The sequence below is a fragment of the Neovison vison genome, chromosome 12, assembly GCF_020171115.1.
Source record: "Neovison vison isolate M4711 chromosome 12, ASM_NN_V1, whole genome shotgun sequence".
NCBI classification, from domain to species: Eukaryota; Metazoa; Chordata; class Mammalia; order Carnivora; family Mustelidae; genus Neogale; species Neogale vison.
In genome coordinates, this window is record NC_058102.1 from 134,693,853 (window position 1) to 134,714,081 (window position 20,229).

The 20,229-nt window shown below is 50.4% G+C and overlaps 1 pseudogene; it reads left to right on the plus strand.

Moving 5' to 3' along the window:
• Nucleotides 1–4,247: 4,247 nt before the first annotated feature.
• LOC122891845 lies at nucleotides 4,248–10,846 on the plus strand (annotated as a pseudogene).
• Nucleotides 10,847–20,229: the final 9,383 nt, after the last annotated feature.

Sequence of the window (20,229 nt, forward strand, 5' to 3'; positions counted from 1 at the left end):
GACATGCATAGACTCAGATATGACCAGACAGCTTTAAGGAACTAAGGTTGACTTTATGAAACCTGGAGCCATAAAGCCCCTTGGGACTATTGGCCTGATACCTTGTTTACAGAGTTCCCAGCAGCCTCACCAGGTGAGTAAAGAATGTCACTCCTTGGTAGGTGCAGAATCTCATGAAGAGGCATATGCCCAAATCGACAGGTATTGCAGGCATGCCTGATGGCAAGTATGTGGCTTGGCTTCTGGCCTGGAGAGGCTACTAGAAGTTCAACCTAGAGATTCCTTATAAGAAGTTCCAGCAAAGCAGATTCTAAAAGATCTATATGATCACACTCAACTGTTCTTGCTGAGCTTATGTAAATAATGGGCCAAGTTTGTTAAAACTGGACTTGTTTCACAAGTGATTTAGTCCTGATTTGGCTATCTCTGGAAATGAGGTTTTTATTTTAGAGAGAAAAATTATGTTTTAGTAACACACCTTTATGGATGTTAAATTCTAGATTTGATGGTCTTTAAATGTTTGTTTACCTAAGCTAAACAATTTGAGGTAAACTTCAGAGAAGTTACACAATAGCTTCTTTAATCGATCTTATTATCTTGTGGGTATATTAACAAGACCCCACGGCACATGATTAAACAACTGGAAAATGGGATCCATTCCCCTATAATTATATAACTTAACTAACACCTTGTTTGTGGCTGGGATAATAAAATTGCCTAAAGGCCAGCCTATTGCACTCCATAGGATTAACTATGGACTTACAGAGATAATGGATGACCCCACTTTCTTTATAATTAGATCGGATGATGCATGGGGGCCTCCCCTTATCTCTTGACAAGTTTTCTCACTTGCCAGTGATCCTCTGTAATCAGGATATTGTTAAGGCTGGACCACTCAAAGGTCTTCTTATTGGTTTCATCCCTTAGTCATATTTATCCTAGAGGCCACCTCTGTTGAGGTGCAATTGCAAATAGATGCTTTAGTGAAACCTAGAACAGCCCTCATAAAAGAGCCTCAAAGCTCACGATGGGACAGTCCCTGACAGTGATGACTTTACATCAGGCCCAGATTTGTCTTAGAAGCCAAAGGCCACCAAAGAATGATGAAGGCCGACTAATTAAATATTGGGCTATACTTACAGATATGCCAGATGAATGACAGTTTACTGATGACAATAGTTTTCATAGAAAAAAAAAATAAGAAAAGCTAGGTATACTGTAGTGTTCACTAGCACTTTGCAATTGCCAAAGCCTAAGAATAAACATTAACACTGACTCCAAATATGCCTTCCTGGTACTACATGCCCATGGAGCAATTTGGAAAAAAAAGGGGATTGCTATCAAGCCATAACTCCCCAATCAAATATGAGCCTAAGTTACAAAACCCTCCTTAACTTACTAAGGATGGTGTATATCAAATCTGGGATGCATATCTGTGGCTTACACCCACGATTGGACGGCTCAGTCAGAAGGCAGTTTTATGCTGGGAACAAAGAAATCATACGAGTGATACTTGGGCAAAGAACGCACGATATCTAGGATGGCTATCACTAGAAATGTGTTCCCAAGTAACAGTACTCCAGGCTACTGACTGGTTTGCTACTGACTGGGCAAGGCGACCTGGCATTAGATGGCCAGCTCCAAACAGAACCCACTGGATATGTGAAACAAACCTGTGGCCCTGGCTTCCTCCAGGGTGGATAGGTCGCTGTACCTTAGGATTTGCCTGGATTCATGGGCGCATTACTAAAACCATTACAACTCCAGCTAGTCTCCCCAACTTAAAACAAAGATGGATGCGATCTATTTTTTAAATGGTATAATCACTTAGCATCCATTTTTGTTCCATCTTTGTGACTAGAGGATGTCATGTGGCATATATGTAATTATCAAGACAGAATGTTGTGTGTACATCCCAGACTATCACAAAAGTGTCACAGGATTAATAAAGGATATGAATGCCCAGATTAAAGCTCTACAAGATCCTTCTCTCTCTCTCAGCAATTGGTTAGCTTACTGGTTTGGAGGAGGACTGTAGCCAAATCTCCTTTTTGGGCTTCTCATTCTTATTGCCTTATTAGCCTTAATATGTTGCTTTGTTCGCTGTTTCTCTACTTGGTGCCGAGACTCCATCGCTGCAATGACTTCACCATGACAGATGATCCTTACCATGCGCAAAGATACTTTTTCACTGTCAGCACTGGATTCAGCTGCCTCCGCCTTTCGTAACTCCCCTATACATTCCTCCACTGATCAATGTTGACCTGAGTAGGTAGGGACAGCTCTACGCCCCTATTCAGCAGGAAGAAGTTACAGAAGATAAGACCTTCCACCTTCAACCACCTTAAAGATTTAAGGGTCAAAATTGTTCAGGAGGCTGGCTGAAGAGGGAGCAGGGGCTGGCGCCTTGCACCCCCTCTCCACCCCTCCCCTTGGTAATATGTATGACATTTCACAGGCACCCCTGACTGCCCTGAAAAAAGAACAAATGTTTATATTGCAGAGATCACAGTCTTGTAAGGCAGGAGTCTCCCTTTGTTTGCAAATGTCCTTAGATTTACAACAAAGAAGTTACCTTATCAATAGCCCAATTTCCAAAGACACATAACTCAGTTCCTCAAGCCCATCTGCAAGCCCTGCAGCTAGTACACCCTAACATCTGCAAGCTAGCAATGGGAACTCCAGCCAATTAGGACGTAGAAAATTACTTTGACCGCCTTCACAACCATCCCCCCCGGGGTGACTCGGGTTAAATCCTTGGGGAAGCTATGGGGACTGAAGTCAACAAAGTATGTTAAGAACACTTATGCCCCGTGTTTCACAGACCCAGAGAGTGGACCTACTGTAGTGGGACATCCCACTTTTATTGTCGCTATTGGGGCTGCAAAACCACTGGTGACACAGCAATATCAGCTAATTCGACAGACCGGATCCCAAACTGACCTGGTACAGGACCAGAGCGAATGGATATAAGATTCTATCCATGATAAAGAAAAAGGGGGGAATGAAAGACTCCGCATATAGACACCCCCCCCCCAGCCATTGATTAACTAACTGCTTCTTGGCTTTTCTGTAATCGCTCGCCCTTCCCCTGTTAGACCCCTCCCCCAGTTAATTGTTTAACCACTCCCTTGCCTTTCTGTAACCACTTGGCTTTAGGGGGTGATACTGGTCTCCTGTTTCAACAGGATACCTTATGCGCATAGTCACATAGGCAAGGGGGTCGCCTAGGTACGTGGGCCTAGTCACGTAGGCAGGATGTTTCTCTGCTGAGTAATAAGGTCCAACTCCCCCTCCTCACTCCCCCTCCCCACCTTTCTCTTCGCTCGCTGGGGTCCTTCAAAGCCAATCTACAAACACCGAGTATGCCTTACATTCAAACCAGCCAATAAGAACCTTGTAACTATGTTTCTGCTTCTGTACGTATGCTTTCGCTTCCCCAAACCCCATAAAAAGGCCCTGAACAAAGGGCTGGCGCGCGAGTCTTCCTAAGACTTGATCGCCCACAGGTACCTGTGTCAACTCAATAAACCTCGTGCTGTTTGCATCTGATCAGTGGACTCGGCTTGGTTTTTGGGTCCGGGGGTCTCCTCCTGAGAAGGGGTCCATTCCGGGGTGCTTGGAGCCCCGGGAGATCTTTCACCCTAGCTTCTGTCAGGTCATGTCTTCCTAAGTAGAACAAATACCGTGAAGCCGTGTAATCATAGATGACTTTGTGATTTATTGTTAGCAGTTTTATTGAGTACTGGCCTAGTAACATTTGTTGTTTTAAAAAATAATAGGGGCCGGGACCCCCGCACCCCCCACTGCTCCATCTCCCGTGCCCTTCCCCCCAGCCTCCCGGGATCCCTCCCCCCCAGCCTCCCCGGGATCCCTCTCCCTCCTCCCCCCCTTGCTCGGCCCCCTCAGGCTGGAGGGCGCGCTGCGGGCAGCGGCGGGAGGGCGGAGGCCGGAGGAGGCGGGGGCAGCGGCAGGCGGGGGGGCGGGGAGCCGAGTGCGAGTGGGAGGCGAGCGGCCAGACGCAGGCTCTGAGGCTCCGCGAGCCAGCGAGCGACGAGCGAGCCCGGGAGGGAGCGAGCGAGCGAGCAGCCGCGCCGCGGCCCTCACAATCCGCCGCCATCCCGCCGCCTCCGCGCCCGACCGCTGCCCGACCGCCATCGGCCGGCCCCGTCGCGCCCGCGGAACCAGACCAGGCAGATCGGGAGTGGTGCCGAGAAAATGTCCTTCCTAGATGACATTTCATCGCAATGTCCGATCGTTTGGGGCAAATAAACAAGGGCAAGGATGGGAAAAGCAAGTATTGGACTCTCAGCCTGTTTGATAAGTATAAAGGAAAATCAGTAGACGCGGTCAGATCCTCAGTCATTCCTAGACGCGGCTTACAGAGTCTCGGGAAAGTGGCCACAGCCCGACGCATGCCCCCACCTGCAAACCTGCCGAGCTTGAAGTCTGAAAACAGAGGAAAGGACCCCAACATCGTGATAGTTCCCAAGGACGGGAGGATGGGCAAACAAGCAGGATCAGCAAACCCAAAGAGTTCCAGTGCGACGGCTCTCCGCCGCCGGAGGCGCTGCCGCAGCCGGGTTTGCAGAGGCCTGTCTCCAGCTTACAGAAGCCGACACAGTCGAGCAGCCAGGAGAACACAAATTCAGTGCCAGGTGGACCAAAGTCATGGGCACAGCTGAATGGAAAGCCAGCAGGACACGAAGGTGGTTTAAGGGGCTCAAGCCGACTGTTATCCTTCTCTCCCGAGGAGTTTCCGCTGAGAGCAGCTGGAGGGCAGGACAAGGCTGGCAAGGAAAGGGGCGTCTTTGATCTGTCCTATGGGCCAGGACCAAGCCTCCGCCCTCAGAATGTGACAAGCTGGAGGGAGGGCGGTGGGCGAAACATAATTTCTGCCAGGTCTCTGAGCGCCTCGCCAACTGAGCTGGGCAGCAGGAACTCGAGTGCAGGAGACGGAGCCCCCTCCTCGGCATGCACCAGCGATTCTAAGGACCCCTGTCTCCGCCGGCTCAGCCTGTCCGCAAAGGGGCTTCACAGTTCGTGGGAAATGTATACCACCCACCTACATACCATGACATGCTTCCTGCTTTTATGTGTTCACCGCAGTCATCAGAGAACCAGGGTACAGAGGAACGAGGATCTTTTCCCCTTCCCCAGCTCCGTCTTGAACCCCGTGTTCCTTTTAGACAGTTCCAGATGAATGACCAAGATGGGAAGGAAAGCAGGCTGGGCACGACTCGCCCCATCCGCCCGCTGAGGCAGCTGGTGGGCCGGGCCCCACGGCCCACCATCATCAACGCGGAAAACCTGAAGGGCCTGGATGACCTGGACGCCGACGCCGATGACGGCTGGGCAGGCCTGCACGAGGAAGTGGACTACTCCGAGAAGCTGAAGTTCAGTGATGACGAAGAGGAGGTGGACGTTGGGAAGGACGGCAGGCCCAAGTGGAGCAGTTGGGACCCCAGACGGCAGCGGCAGTTGTCCATGAGCTCCGCGGACAGTGCTGATGCCAAGCGTCCCCAGGAGGAAGGAAAAGACTGGGGCGAAGCAGTGACCCCTGTTGTCCGGAAAGTGCCAGAACCTCAGCCAACTTCTAGGAAACTTCACAGCTGGGCATCCGGCCCTGACTACCAGAAGTCCTCGCTGGGCAGCATGTTCCCATAACAGTCTCTTGAGGACAAAGAGGACAAGCCAGCCCCACGGCAGAAGTTTGTGCAGTCAGAGATGTCCGAGGCTGTGGAGCGAGCCCGAAAGCGCCAGGAGGAAGAGGAGCGCCTAGCCCGGGAAGAGAGGCTGGCTGCCTGTGCCGCCAAGCTTAAGCAGCTGGATCAGAAGTGCAAGCAGGCTCAGAAGGCGGGTGAGGCCCAGAAGCAGGCAGAGAAGGAGGTGCCCCAATCTCCAGGCACTGAGAAGCCGCCCCCACAGGAGAATGGCCCTGCTGTGCGCAAAGGCTCTCCTGAGTTCTCTGCCCAGGGAGCCCCCAGCACGTTTTCAGAAGAAGCCCCCAAGGCTCCTCCAGCCGTGGCCCAGAGCGGCGTCAGTGAGGAGGGGGCCAGGGAGGCCGGGTCCCCCGCGCAGGAGTTCAGCAAGTACCAGAAGTCACTTCCTCCCAGATTCCAGCGCCAGCAGCAGCAGGAGCAGCTGTACAAAATGCAGCACTGGCAGCCGGTGTACCCGCCGCCATCGCACCCACAGCGCACCTTCTACCCCCACCATCCCCAGATGCTGGGCTTCGATCCCAGGTGGATGATGATGCCTTCCTACATGGACCCACGAATCCCGCCCACTCGCGCCCCCATGGATTTCTACCCGTCTGCCCTCCACCCCTCGGGACTGATGAAGCCCATGATGCCCCAGATGCCCTTGGGGGGACTGGCTGTCGCTCTGAGGACCAGAGCTGCGTGCCCCCACTGCAAGAAAGGAAAGTGGCCACCCTCGACCCAGCCCCCGTGTGGAGCCCCGAGGGTTACATGGCGTTGCAGAGCAAGGGCTACTCGCTTCCCCAGCCGAAATCCAACGACACTTTGGCCATGGACATGCAGGTCAGGAATGAAAGCTCTTACTCTGCCTCACCCGGAAGGTCAGGGGGTGTAGGCGCCCAGCGCGATCTCCTTGAGGAGAGAGGGGAGGAGTTCTTGAGTGCTTTTGACAAGAAGGCCCAAGCCGACTTTGACAGCTGTGTCTCTTCTCAAAGAATAGGCCAGGAGCTTTTGTTTCCACCCCAAGACCATGTTCAGGAAGCAGGTGCTCCTGGGGGTCACACCCCAGACCTCAGGTGTTCCCCGCTGGAGCCCGACTTTGCCCCAGCCGAGAAAAAGCCAGAGTATAACAGTTGGGACGTTAGCCACCCACCAGAGGCCACCGACACAGCCAACAGCATCGAGAAGGGGGCGCCCCGGGAGGAGCCATCATTTAATGTCTCCTCCTGGGAGAAGGAAGGGAGCCCCAACAATCAGCCTCCCCTGCAGCCTGAGTGGCCGCCTGAGCCCCGGGGCCCCAGCACCCAGCACCCAGCACCCAGAGCAGACCGGCAGGACGCGGAGGTCCGGCCCATCAAGAAGCCCGTGCTGAAAGCCCTCAAGGTAGAGGACAAGGAGAAGGAACTCGAGAAGGTGAAGCAGGAGCTGGGGGAGGAGGGTGCCCGCATGGCCAAGGAGAAGGGGCCGGTTCGCACCACGGACAAGGATGAGGATGAAGAGAAGGACCCTGCGCTGGCCAATTCCTCCCCCTCCCGTTGGAGGACCAGGGCTCCGCCCGCGCTGGCTTGGGCCTTGAGGCCGGCAGGTGCGAAGAGGACGAGAAGCCCGACCGGGCCTGGGAGAGCAGACCGCCCCGGGAGTCCAGCGACACTCCCCCGACAAAGAGGAACAACTGGATCTTTATTGATGAGGAGCAAGCCTCTGGGGGCCGAGGGCAGGCCCGGGGCCGCGGCCGCGGCTTCCGAGAGTTCACGTTCCGAGGGCGGCCTGTGGGCGGCGGTCCTGGCCTCTGCAGTGGGGGGTACTCGGGGCGCCGGGCATCTAAGGCGGCGGCCCAGGAGCGGCCGTGGCCGGAGGCTGCGGGACCTCGGCCAGCCGGAAGACTTCCCCAGGGCCAAGCCGCGGCGGCGAATCGCCAGCGAGACCCACAGTGAGGGCTCTGAGTAGGAAGAGCTTCCCAAGCGGCGGCGGCAGCGAGGCCCAGAGAAGGGGAACGAAGCCTCCCTCCTGGAGCGGGAGGGCAGTTCCCTGAGGAAGGGGGACTCAGGGACTCCTGGCGCTCTAGCAAGGTGTGCTCCGAGGACCACAGAAGCCTGGAGGCTAAGAGCCGAGGCCCTCCTGCCTTTGGCCGGGTGCTCCCTCCCTGGCTGAGCAGCTGAGGCTACACGCGGAGAACCTTCGTGTCCAAAGAGGCCGCCCACTGGCCGAGCAAGAGCCTGGGCGCCTCCTGGCAGGAGTACAGCTCCCCAGATGCGTGCGGGTCCCGGCGACCCGCAGACAGGGACTGTGTCCCCGATGCCTACAGACATTCTGACTCTTTTGGTGCCAGGGCCTTCGAGGACAGCCGCCTGGAGGACAAGAGGCCCTTCTTCCCTGACGACCACATGGCCGACTCAGAAGGCGCAGAGAACCGGCCGTTCCGGAGAAGGCGCCCCCCTCGCCAGGACAAGCCACCAGGCTTTCGGCGCCTGCGGCAGGAGCGAGAGTCCCTGGGCCTCTGGGGGCCCGAGGAGGAGCCCCACCTGCCGGCAGGGCCATGGCCAGGCCGGCCCAAGCTCTGCCCCGGGGATAAGAGTGGGTCCCCCGAGCTCTCATACCAGAACTCATCTGATCACGCCAATGAGGAGTGGGAGTTGGCCTCTGAGAGCAGCGACTTCATGGAGAGGGGGGGAGTGGCGCGAGGGCCCAGGGGCTGAACCCGACCCCCAGGCGGACGGCAGCCTGCCCGGGGCTGCTGTGGGCGAGAAGAAGGAGCTGGCCAAGAGGAGCTTCTCCAGCCAGAGGCCCCTGGCTGACAGGCAGAGCGGAAAGCTGGATCCGGGGGTTTTGGGGAGAAGTCGGTTAGGCCAGGTGGCGGTGACGCTTCTCCCCGTTAGGAGAGCCAACAGAGTGGGACGCCTTTGAAAGCCAAAAGGTCCCCAGACGAGGCCTTGCCTGGAGGTCTTGGTGGAGGCGGTGGTGGGAGCGACCACTACGCGCTGGAGCGACCAGCCCATGCCACTTCTGACGCCCCTGATGTCCCCTGTGAGAAGGCAGAGAAGGAGGCCAAGCTGGCTGTTCAGAGGGCGGGTGAACAGGGAGAGACCATGAAACAGTTTGACCTGAGCTACGGAAATTCCATCATTGAAAAGTGCGGGTCCAGCCCTGGGGAGGAGAGTGAAGTGGGCCCCTTGCCGGGTGAAGGCTGCATCGAGGTCCTTACCAAGAAGCAGCGCCGCCTGCTGGAAGAAGAGAGGAGGAGGAAGGAGCAGGCCGTGCAGATGCCTGTCAAGGGGCGAGGTCTTCCTCCCGTATTCCTCCCCGGTTTGCTAAAAAGCAAAACAACTTGTGCCTGGAGCAGAGTGACATGACCGTGCCCGGCAGTAGCCTGGGCACCGAGATTTGGGAGAGCAGCAGCCAGGCCCTCCCCGTTCAGGCCCCGACCAACGACTCCTGGACAAAAGCCGCCACTGCCTTCAGCAGCGCCGAGCCCGGCTCCGCCGAGGGTTTTAAGAGCAGCCAGGGGGACAGCGGCGTTGACCTGAGCGCTGAGTCTCGGGAGTCGTCTGCGACCTCCTCCCAGTGCAGCTCCCCGTAGGACACCCTGAAAGCGGAGGACATGAGCGGACCTGGCCTGGAGCCCAAGGCTGACGGCCACAAGGAGCAGGCTCAGAAGCAGTCCCAGCCGAAGGATGCAGAACAAGCGTCAGGACAGAGCAAGGAGCACAGACCAGGACCCACCGGCAATGAGCGGTCTCTGAAAAACAGAAAGGGCTCGGAGGGGGCCGACCGGCTGCAGGGGGCCGTCGTCCAGCCTGTTTCACGTGGATTCTGTGTTGCCGGTGCCGCCCATTGAATTTGGAGTCAATCCAGAAGACTCTGATTTCAGCTTGCCGCCTGGCTCTGCCTCTGGTCCTGCGGGGAATCCGGTCGTCAAACTTCAGGATGCCTTGGCCAGTAACGCGGGCTTGGCCCCGAGTATTCCCATCCTCCGGCGCGACCATCACATGCAGAGGGCCATCGGCCTCTCCCAGATGTCCTTCCCCACCGCGGACCTCACCCTGAAGATGGAGTCTGCACGCAAGGCTTGGGAAAACTCCCCCAGTTTGCCGGTGCAGAGCTCTCCCAGTGGGACGGGCTCAGGCATCCAACCCCCATCGTCTGTGGGAGCCTCCAATGGGGTCAGCTACAGCTCCTTCCGTGGGGTGTCCATGCCGCCCATGCCTGTGGCCTCTGTCGCGCCTTCAGCTTCTCTTCCAGGCAGTCACCTGCCGCCTCTCTACCTGGACGGCCACATGTTCGCAAGTCAGCCCCGGCTGGTTCCCCAGACCATACCTCAGCAGCAGAGTTACCAGCAGGCTGCCGCTGCCGGGCAGATCCCGCTTTCCCTTCACACGTCTCTGCAGGCTCCAGCCCAGCTGGGACTGAGGGGCGGGCTGCCTGCCTCCCAGGCTCAGGAGATCTTCAGCTCCTTGCAGCCCTTCAGATCTCAGGTGTACATGCATCCCAGCCTGTCACCGCCCAGCACCGTGATTCTCTCTGGAGGCACAGCCTTGAAGCCTCCGTACTCGGCGTTCCCAGGCATGCAGCCCTTAGAGATGGTGAAGCCCCAGTCCGGCTCCCCCTACCAGCCCATGAGTGGAAACCAAGCTCTGGTGTACGAGGGCCAGCTGGGTCAGGCTGCTGGCCTGGGCGCCTCCCAGTTGTTGGACTCCCAGCTCCCACAGCTGAAGATGCCGCTGCCGGGCTCCCAGCTCCCCCTGCCACGGTAGGGCTCTGGGCAGCAGCCCCTGATTCTGCCGCAGTCCATCCAGCCGCCCCAGGGGCAGAGCCTCTCTGTCGGGCCCCCGAAGAATCCTTCCACCTGGCTCCCAGCCTTCGGTCCTTGACACCAGCAGAGAGTCCTCTCAGATGGAGATGAAGGGCTTCCACTTTGCCGACAGTAAACAGAATGTTCCTTCCGGAGGCTCCGTGGCGTCACCGCAGACTTACAGGCCAAACAAGGAGTGGATGAAAAACCCAGCCTGGGAAGCCTGAAACTGCAGGAGGCCCCCTCAGCCGCCTCCCAGATGAAGCGAACCGGAGCAATCAAGCCTGGGCCGGTCAAAGTGGAGGAGAGCAAGGCCTGAAGGTGCTTGGCCACGCCTCGCCCCCACCTCGAGGACAGGGCCGCCGCTGGGCCCGGACACAGCCAGACTCGCAGACATCTCGGACACCTCGCCAGATCCACCGTCCAACCACCCGGCCCAGACTGAGAGACCTCCCTTCCCTTCTCCACTCCCGAAAGCTCTGTGTCCAGCCAGCTTGCCCCTGTGGATGTGTGGCATTGACCTGCTCGCTTTACTACGAAGCAAACAAGCAAGCAAACGACCCCGTCCCCATGTCGTCCCCGCCTCCTGTCCACAGTGACCGTGGAGTGACTCGAGCCTTTGTGCAGTGCAGATGACCCCATCCCTCTCCCTCCCTCCCTGCCCCCCCCCCCCCCCCCCGCACCCACAGCCCCAGGCGTAGTGGTTTGGCAGCAGGGCCATTTTAGTTCGAGGCTTTTTGTTTTAAAAAGCAGCTAAGTTTTTACAAAGGAGAAAGGAAAAGAAACCAGAAACCGAAGCTCTGTGTGCATAGCTGAACTTTTATTTTTTATTTATTTTTTTAAAAGATTTTATTTATTTATTTGACACAGAGAGATCACAAGCAGGCAGAGAGGCCGGCAGAGAGGAGGAAGCAGGCTCCCTGCTGAGCAGAGAGCCTGATGCGGGGCTCCAACCCAGGACTCTGAGATCATGACCTGAGCCTAAGGCAGCGGCTTACCCACTGAGCCACCCAGGCGCCCCCATAGCTGAACTTTTATACGCTCGCCATCCTTTCCCCTCCTCAGGCCCAGTACCGCACTCCCCCTCTCCCTGGGGCTGCCGCGGGGCTGTGCCTGGGATTCCTTAACACAGGACTTTCGGGCAGACGTGCCCCCGCCCCCCGCACTCCCTCAGCGGGTTAACCGGTACCGGTGCTCCCAGCAACCGTGGGGGGCACGCCGGCGGGCAGCTCCGTGTTCGTGTTCGGGGCAGCGAGGGAGAGGGGCGGGTTAGGCTGGTGTTTTGGGGGGGGGGGGTGTCCGGCCCCTGGCCCGATGGTCGGTCGCTGGAGCTTCGGGGCAGCCCAGTGAAGCCGGTCGCATTTTCGGTGTAATCTTGACACGCGGTTTCTGTCCCGGACTCTTCTAAAGCCAGTGGACATGCGAGCACGGGGCAGCTGAGGTAAATCCCGGAGATGCAGAGTCACTGGTGTTTCCCGGGGCGGTCCTCGGACCCGCACGCCCTTCCTGGAAGCCTTCCATAACACGCCCTCCTCCTTTCCTCCTGAAAAAAAAAAATAGGGATGTCTTATCACTTTGGGTATAAAAAGGATCAGTCCCTTTTCTTTACTGTTACTAAATTTAATTATAGTTTTGTGCAGAGCAGTTCTATATGTATATTGTTTTAATTTTCAGTGAAATGTTACTTTCCTCCTTTTTTTACTAGCTTTAAACCCAGAGAAGGAGTTATAATAGGAGCCACAAGCTTCCCAGAAGCATTCGATCAGTACTTATTAAAAGACCATTTTTATAAGTACTGATACATACTGAAACGTGGATGAACTTTAAAAGAGAAGGAAGCCCATCACCAAACATCACATATGATTCTGTTTATGTGAAATGTCCAGAATCAGCCAATCGGGGGCAACAGAGAGTAGATAAGTGGCTTCCAGAAGGAGGAAAGACTGGAGAGTGACTGTTGGTGGCTGTGGGATTTCTTTTGGAGTAAAAATATTCTTAAGTTAGATTGTTGGTAATTGCACAAATCTGACTATATTAAAAACCACTGGATTATCTACTTTGAATTCTGTGATGTGTGAATTAAATTTCAGTCAAGTTGTTAAAAGAATCTTCTGACAACTTTCTATCACAAAAGTCTGGGGGTGGTGGAGAGCATTTTTAAAATAAAATTTATTGCAGTTTTAAATTTTTTATTTTATCAAAGAAGTTATTCATATTTTAATTTGATCTAATCGTTTTTTGTAATCTTTGCCCAAGTCTGTGGTTTAACATTCTGTACTTACAGCAGTTGTGATAGGAAGCGGTCACAGTGTAGCTCTCATAATGGACTGCTGTAGAATTATTGTTCCTAGAGCGACTAGCTTGCATGCTTTTGTTTATGAGGCTTGCCTGCTATCTATCTCTATCAACCCTTGTTCTGCCTTCTGGTTATTGACACTGTTACTTGAGCCATGTTTTACAAGGGGTTCTCTGAATATTTATATTCAGAATGCCCGTCTAGGCTGGAATAGGTGATGGGGATGAAGGAGCGCACTTGTGGTGAGCAGTGGGTGACGTGTGGAATTGTCGAATCACTGTACTGTGCACCTGAAACCAACATAGCACTGCATGTTGGCTGTCCTGGAATTGAAATAAGAAACAAAACTCCTTCCAAGATAATAGTCCTTCACAAATATTTAATGTTAATGGATTTGAGAGGCATTATCTTACAAGACTGAATCATATTTACTCTTCCAAACATGAAAATATCTATCAAATGATACTAGAATTTTTATTTTTTTATTTTTTAAAAGATTTTTTATTTTTTAAATTACCTTTCAGTGTAGTAGAGTTCATTGTGTATGCACCCTACCCAGTGCTCTATGCAATACGTGCCCTACATGATACCCACCACCAGTCTGGCCCAGCTTCCCACCCCCCCCCCGCCCCTTCAAAACCCTCAGAATGTTTGTGTGTGCCATTGACTGAGAAACCACGGATGATGGCCTAAGGTGGGGAAGTGTGTAGATTATAAGCTGAGTTTTATACATATTGAATTTGAAGTGTTTTCTTTTTTTTAAGGTTTTACTTGTTTATTTGAGAGACAGCGAGAGAGCCTGAGCATAAAGTGGGGTGGGTGAGGGGCAGAGGGAGAAGCAGATATCCCTGTTGAGCAGGGAGCCTGATGTGGGGCATCATCCCTGGACTCTGGGATCATGACCTGAGCTGAAGGCAGACACATAACCAGCTCAGCCCCTGAATTTGAGGTGTCTTAGTGAAGATTTCACGTGGGGAGGGATACGTGGGTCTGGTGCTTAGTGCAGAGGTTGGATATGTGCATTCCATTTGGTTGTACATGAAGGCAGGTCTTAGAATGGAAAAGACTGAGCTAAATGGCAGAAAGTCTAGTGAACGAGAACTGGAATTAGGGTTGTAGATGGCCGAATGAAGATGTTGAAGTCAGATGGTGTAAACTTCAAAGGAATCACGCTTTATGGAAGAGGATGGTAAAATAATCGTCTGTCAGCGGTGAGGGGAGCAATGGTCTCACCTCTTTACTCTGAAAGATCTGGGATAGGCGGGAATCAGTAGCTGTCAGTCGAGGGATTCGGAGTGTCCCCAGGAGGGCCAGGTTTTGATTAACTCAAGGAGGTAAAAGCTTTAAAGTCATTAAGTTTATGAAAAGTTTATATGATGGAAAGGTTTAGAAGGTGTTTCAGAAGAGGAATTCTCTCTCCCTTGCCTGAATCTTCATTCTTTTTTTTTTTTTTTTACTATTTATGTTATCTTGAGTAAATTATCTCTTCTAGTATTAGAGCATCGGAAATACTCTTTCTTTGCTCTTAATCCTTTTCTGAAATGTTAAGTTTGCGAGGGCGGTAGGTACTCATTCCACTAGATGGCACACTTACATTGTTATTAAGGAAAATGATGCTTAGCTAGTATACATTTTAGGTTCAAATGTATATGAAACTTAAAGATATAAAAACCTTAGCGTAGTCTTACATGTTACAGTGTACGGGTTTCATTCCAGTGGAGTTTTTAAAGTTAATACTAATTCATCCTAGGTTATTAGTTTCAATATTCCATAACATATTTATAATACTTTATATGTTCTCTTTAATTTGATATTTCACTTGACCATAACAGTTTTGTTCAGAATGTCTAAGGATGTTTATTTTTAATACTTGTGTTATTTTTATATGACGTATGCTTCTTGCTGTTGGTAAACTCATTTTACAGTGGTATAGTGGTCACTGACTGACAGGTAAGTTGTTACCAAATAAGAATAGAAAAGTAGATCTTTTCTCACCCTTTAAAGTGAATAAATTGGTGAAATCCCACAAGGCAAATGGAGCAAACCTGTCTTTCCTTTTAACATGTATATTGAAGAGAGAAATAGATTTCTTTGTTTGCAGACCCTATCTAAAAAGCAGATAAGGTTAGTATATGTTTATGTATCTTTAAGTATAGCTGCCTAAGTAGTCCTCACTTATCCATGTGATACATTTTGAGGTTAAAATAGAACGTTTTCAAGTCTGAAACTAATCTTTGAGAACCAAGGTTGCCTTATCTATCAATCAATTAATCAAGTAGGCTTCATGCTGGGTGTTTAAAAGCTCCATGCCTTAAGAGACTCAATCTCACAAAACAAACTGAGGGTTGCTAGGGGGAGGTGGGGAGAGGGATGGGGTGGCTGGGTTCTGGACAATGGGGAGGGTATATGCTATGGTGAGTGCTGTGAAATGTGTAAGCCTGATGATTCACAAACCTGTACCCCTGGGGCAAATAATACATTCTATATTAATTTTTAAAAAGAGATTCATGCTTTTATCTTTTATAAATAGAAATGAATAGAATTCACATTCTTAAGGGATATACTTTTTTTTCTTATTTATGATTTTATCTTCTACTAAGTTTTCTGCCTCTTAGATACCTCCTTTTTTTCATTTCAGGACTCATAAGAACGAGCGAAACGTCTCTTGAAGACTCATGCAAAAGAGCGTAAGAATCTAGCAAAAGCTTTACTAACCTATGAGACTTTGGATGCCAAAGAGATTCAAATTGTTCTTGAGGGAAAGAAATTGGAAGTGAGATGAGAACTCTTAACATGGATGCATTGCCGGTTTTGCTGCAGGAATTTATAAGGAGCATTTCCGTAGTCTCCTTTTGCGATGCTTTTCTCCCATTCTTGCCTTGGTATCACTCAAGAGTGTGAAACACTTTGTCTCTCTTTTGTCACATTTAATCTAATTCTGGTTATTCTCATGATGACACCTATGGCAAATTATCAACCTAGCAAATATGTTAAGAAAAATAAAGAACTATTAGGGCTGGAAGAAGCTTATTTGAGAAGTGTTAATCAGTTATTCAGTTGAAAATAAGTAATGATTTTATGGTTGGTTCCTCTACTAGATGTAAATAAAAATTGTGCCTTTAGCTCTTGGGAAGTACTTTTACTTGGCAACGTAAAATTATCGAAGGATTATCTTTGTTTTTAGATAGTACCATTTATCTTTGATGAAGAGATGCTGCCGTTTGGCTCAAGTGAAGCATATTTCTATACAGGTCAGTGGAAACTTCATTAAAATGCACTTAATTATTGTGCTCCCAATTGTCCACATATAAAATAGTTCTGTTTTTGTCTATCTAATAGAGAATTGTAAATGTACAGATTTAATCAGAATTTTTAAAATGATGACAACCTTTTAGAAATGCAGCTTCATTTTCATGGTCTTTTTTTTTTTTTTTTGCTTTGCTTTAAACATCATCATTCTTACTAATGAGATTTATTTCAGAGCAACAAATATTTTGTTATATAAAAAGTGAGTCACTTCAAAATCTGAATAACTATATAATTATGCTTGGTATTAAAAGAAAGATTAACCCCAAATCTCAGTCCTTTCAAGGTGAACTTTGAATTACCCTCCTGGTTATGGAAAGTCATATTTGCTTTTCACTCAGATTTTGTGAATATGAACATGTTGTTACAGGATTTACAGATGGCTTTATTTAACTGAATAGAGAATTATTTTAGAGCTCATTGTATTGGCTTTACAACCAGATTATATTCTTGAAGTGATTCTATTAAAATTACCTACAGTTTTCTAATAACTTTTCAGCTGTATATGGTCTTCATTGAAGAAGTTGATAGAGCGAGTTTGCTCTACAGTATCTTGCCTCTTTTTTTTTTTTTTTTTGGTAGCTTTAAATCTTGATCTAATTTCAAACTTGATCTAAATTCCAAACTTTGGTCCAGATTCATTATCCCATTTTCTGATTGGCCACTTCCCTTTCCCCTTTCTCTCCTCTTTCATCCTTCCCTGTCCCTCTCTCCTTCCTTCCTTCTCCCCGTGTGTATACATGTCTTCGTGTGGATGCATGTTTTTATTTTTCCTAGATAGACTTCTGGGGTAGAAATTGCTGGGTCATGTAGTAAGTTTCTGTTTACCTTTTTACGGACCTGATGAAATGCATCATTCTCTGTATCTTCTACAGCATATTCTTAGAGTCTTTTTGATAAAAAAAAAAAAAGTCATTCTTAGAGTCATTCTGGTGTGAATGAAATAATATCTCATGGATTAACATACGGTTATCTACACTAGTGATATCCTCTCCTGTTTTATTGGCCATGTGTATATTTTCTTTGGAGAAACATCCATTCAGAGCACCCTCACTGTCCCTTTTGGGTTGTCTTATTATGTGGTGTGAGAGATCATATATTCTGAACACAAGTTCTTTATCAATCTTGCTTTTTAAAAATCCAATTGACAATCTCTGTTGAGTGGAGTGTTTAGTTAATTGAGATTTAGTTTTGATATACTTGTTTCTACACTTCCCATTTTGCCTTTTCTTTCCTATTTTTCTCATATCTCAAGAGATCCTTCTGTTCCTCCTTTTTTGAGTTACATCTTAGTGATTGATCTAGGTATGACTGTGTGCATCTTGTCAGTCTACTCTAATTCTGGTCAAATGTAGGAACTTTGTTTCAGTAGATCTTATTTTCTTCTCTGTGCTCCTTGTGTCATATGTTATATCTGTGCATGTTACAGCAGCTCAACAATACAGTGACATAACTAGTGCTTTATAGAATCTTATTTCCACAGTCTTTCTCTGGGAATGTCATTTATTTTTGCCTTTGTTTTTTTAAGAATAGTTTTACTGGATATAGAACACATGGTTGCCTTTTTGAAATTCTTTAATCATTTAGATTATGTTATCCCATAGACTCCTAGCTCCCCTTATTTTTTTGTAAGAAGTCAGCTGTTAATCATAATTTTGGTCTCCTTTTGTGATAGGTTGGTTTTTTTCTCTTGCAGATTTCAAGGTTTGGTTTTTTTTGCTTATCCTTGATTTTAGCAGTTTGACCCCATGATGACATGTTTAGGTGTGGATGTGCTTGTCTATTTCCTAGTTAGGATTTCCTGGGCTTCAAGGATCTGCAGATTAGATTTTCATCAAATTTAAGCAGTTTTTGGTGATTACTTCTTCAAATATATTTATTGATCCTTGTCTGTCTTCCTTCTGGGGGTCTTCTTACATATGTGTTGGTACACTTATCGTTGATCTGGTCTCAGGCTTTGTTCCTTTTCTTCATTGTTTTTTTTCTCCCTCTCTGCTTAAGATTAATTTCTGATTCTTCAAGTTCACTGATTCTTCTGTCATCTCGAATCAGTTGAATTTTCCATTGCAGGTGCTGTATTTTTCAGCTATAAGTTCCCATTCAATTCTTTAATTTACTTTGTATCTTTTTATTTTTTTATTTTTATTTTTTAAAGATTTTTTTATTTGACAGAGAGATCATAAGTAGGCATATAGACAGGCAGAGAGAGAGGGGGAAGCAGGCTCCCTGCGGAGCAGAGGGCCCAATGTGGGCCTAGATCCCAGGATCCTGAGATCATGACCTGAGCTGAAGGCAGAGGCTTAACCCACTGAGCCACCCAGGCACCCCTGTATATCTTTTTATTGAGACTCTTCATGTGTTGTGTCATTTTCATCATGGTTTTCAACACTATTTCCATTAGTCTTTGACCATGTCCATGTAGCTGCTTTTAAATCTTTGCTGAATCTACCATCTGGAAATACTTCGATGGTTTCTCCTTAATGCTTTTTGTAGTAAGGGTCACCTTTCTTGTCTCTTTGTTTTATAATCTTGTTAAATTTCAGGTAATGTAGCAATTAGGGGTTCTGATTTCCACCCCAGGGGGTTGTCTTGTTTTGCTTAATAACTTGCCTCCAGCAAATTTATGAAGTCTGTCTCTCCTGCAGTGTGCTGCCATTGATGTCTCTGTTCATTTCTTAAATTTTTAAGCCTTGCTTCCTACATGTTGCTGCTGTGCCTGCATTCTTTAACATTTAGCCAAAGATTGGGCAGATGTTGTGTGCAGACCCCATTATTCATGCTTTCTCCTCTACTGATGGATCTGTGTGGGCTTCCAAGTCCATTCAACATTTGGGTCATTTTCAAGGCTGCCTGGTTTTTGCTTGCTAACAAGCTTTTTGCTTCTTTGCGTGTATGCGCATGGCTTGGCAACCATGGGTATGTGGGTGGCTTGAACCAGCTTCAGTTTGGACTGCATGCCCGGGGTAAACCTGGAGCTTCTGTGGAGTGCTTATCACATTCAGATGGCTCCCTGACCTCTCAGAGCCTACAGGTAAGTACCTTGCTACTCTTACCTTGTTTCCCCCAAACAGCATTGCAACCTCAGGCTAGAGAACCCTGTCTGCTTAGCATGGAGGCCACCTCTTTGACTTACTCTGCTTCATGTCAGGCAAGTCCCTTGTCTAAGTGACAGGTTTCTGGCACGGGAAGTAAGAGAACAGCACAGACTCACACAACTCTAATCAAAACTTGAGTAATTTTCTTTCTTTTTTTTTTTTAAAGATTTTATTTATTTATTTGACAGACAGAGATCACAAGTAGGCAGAGAGGCAGGCAGAGAGAGGAGGAAGCAGGCTCCCTGCTGAGCAGAGAGCCCCATGTGGGGCTCGATCCCAGGACCCTGGGATCATGACCCGAGCCGAAAGCAGAGGCTTTAACCCACTGAGCCACCCAGGCGCCCCAAAACTTGAGTAGTTTTCATGAATAAACACTTCTTAGTTTGTTATAGGTCTTCAGAGTCTTTAAAATATTATTACCCAGATCTAGCCTCCGAGCGGCGAGTGGAGTATAGGCCCTGCCCTCCCGCCGTCCCAAGCCCCAGAGCGGCGAGCCGAGCGGAGGCCCCGCCTCCCCAGCCGCGTGCCGAACGGAGGCCCGCCGCCCCATCCGCAAGCCGAGCGGAGGCCCCGCCGCCCCATCCGCAAGCCGAGCGGAGGCCCCGCCGCCCCATCCGCAAGCCGAGCGGAGGCCCCGCCGCCCCGAGCCGGGAGCCGAGCGGAGGCCCAGCCGCCCCGAGCTGCGAGCCGAATGGAGGCCCCGCCGCCCCCAGCCGCGTGCCGAGCGGAGGCCCAGCCGCCCCGAGCCAGCGAGCCGAGCGGAGGCCTGCCGCCCCGAGCCGCGTGCCCAGCGGAGGCAACGCCGCCCTGAGCCGCGTGCCGAGCGGAGGCCGCGCCGCCCCAGCCGCGAGCCGAGCGGAGGCCCCGCCGTCCCGAGCTGCGCGGAGGCCCCGCCGCCCCGAGCCGCGAGCGGAGTGGAGGCCCCACCGCCCCGAGCCGCATGCCGAGCGGAGGCCGCGCCGCCCCGAGCCGCGAGCCGAGCGGGGACCCCGCCGCCCCGAGCCGCCTGGAGCCGCGAGCCGAGCGGAAGCCCCGCCGCCC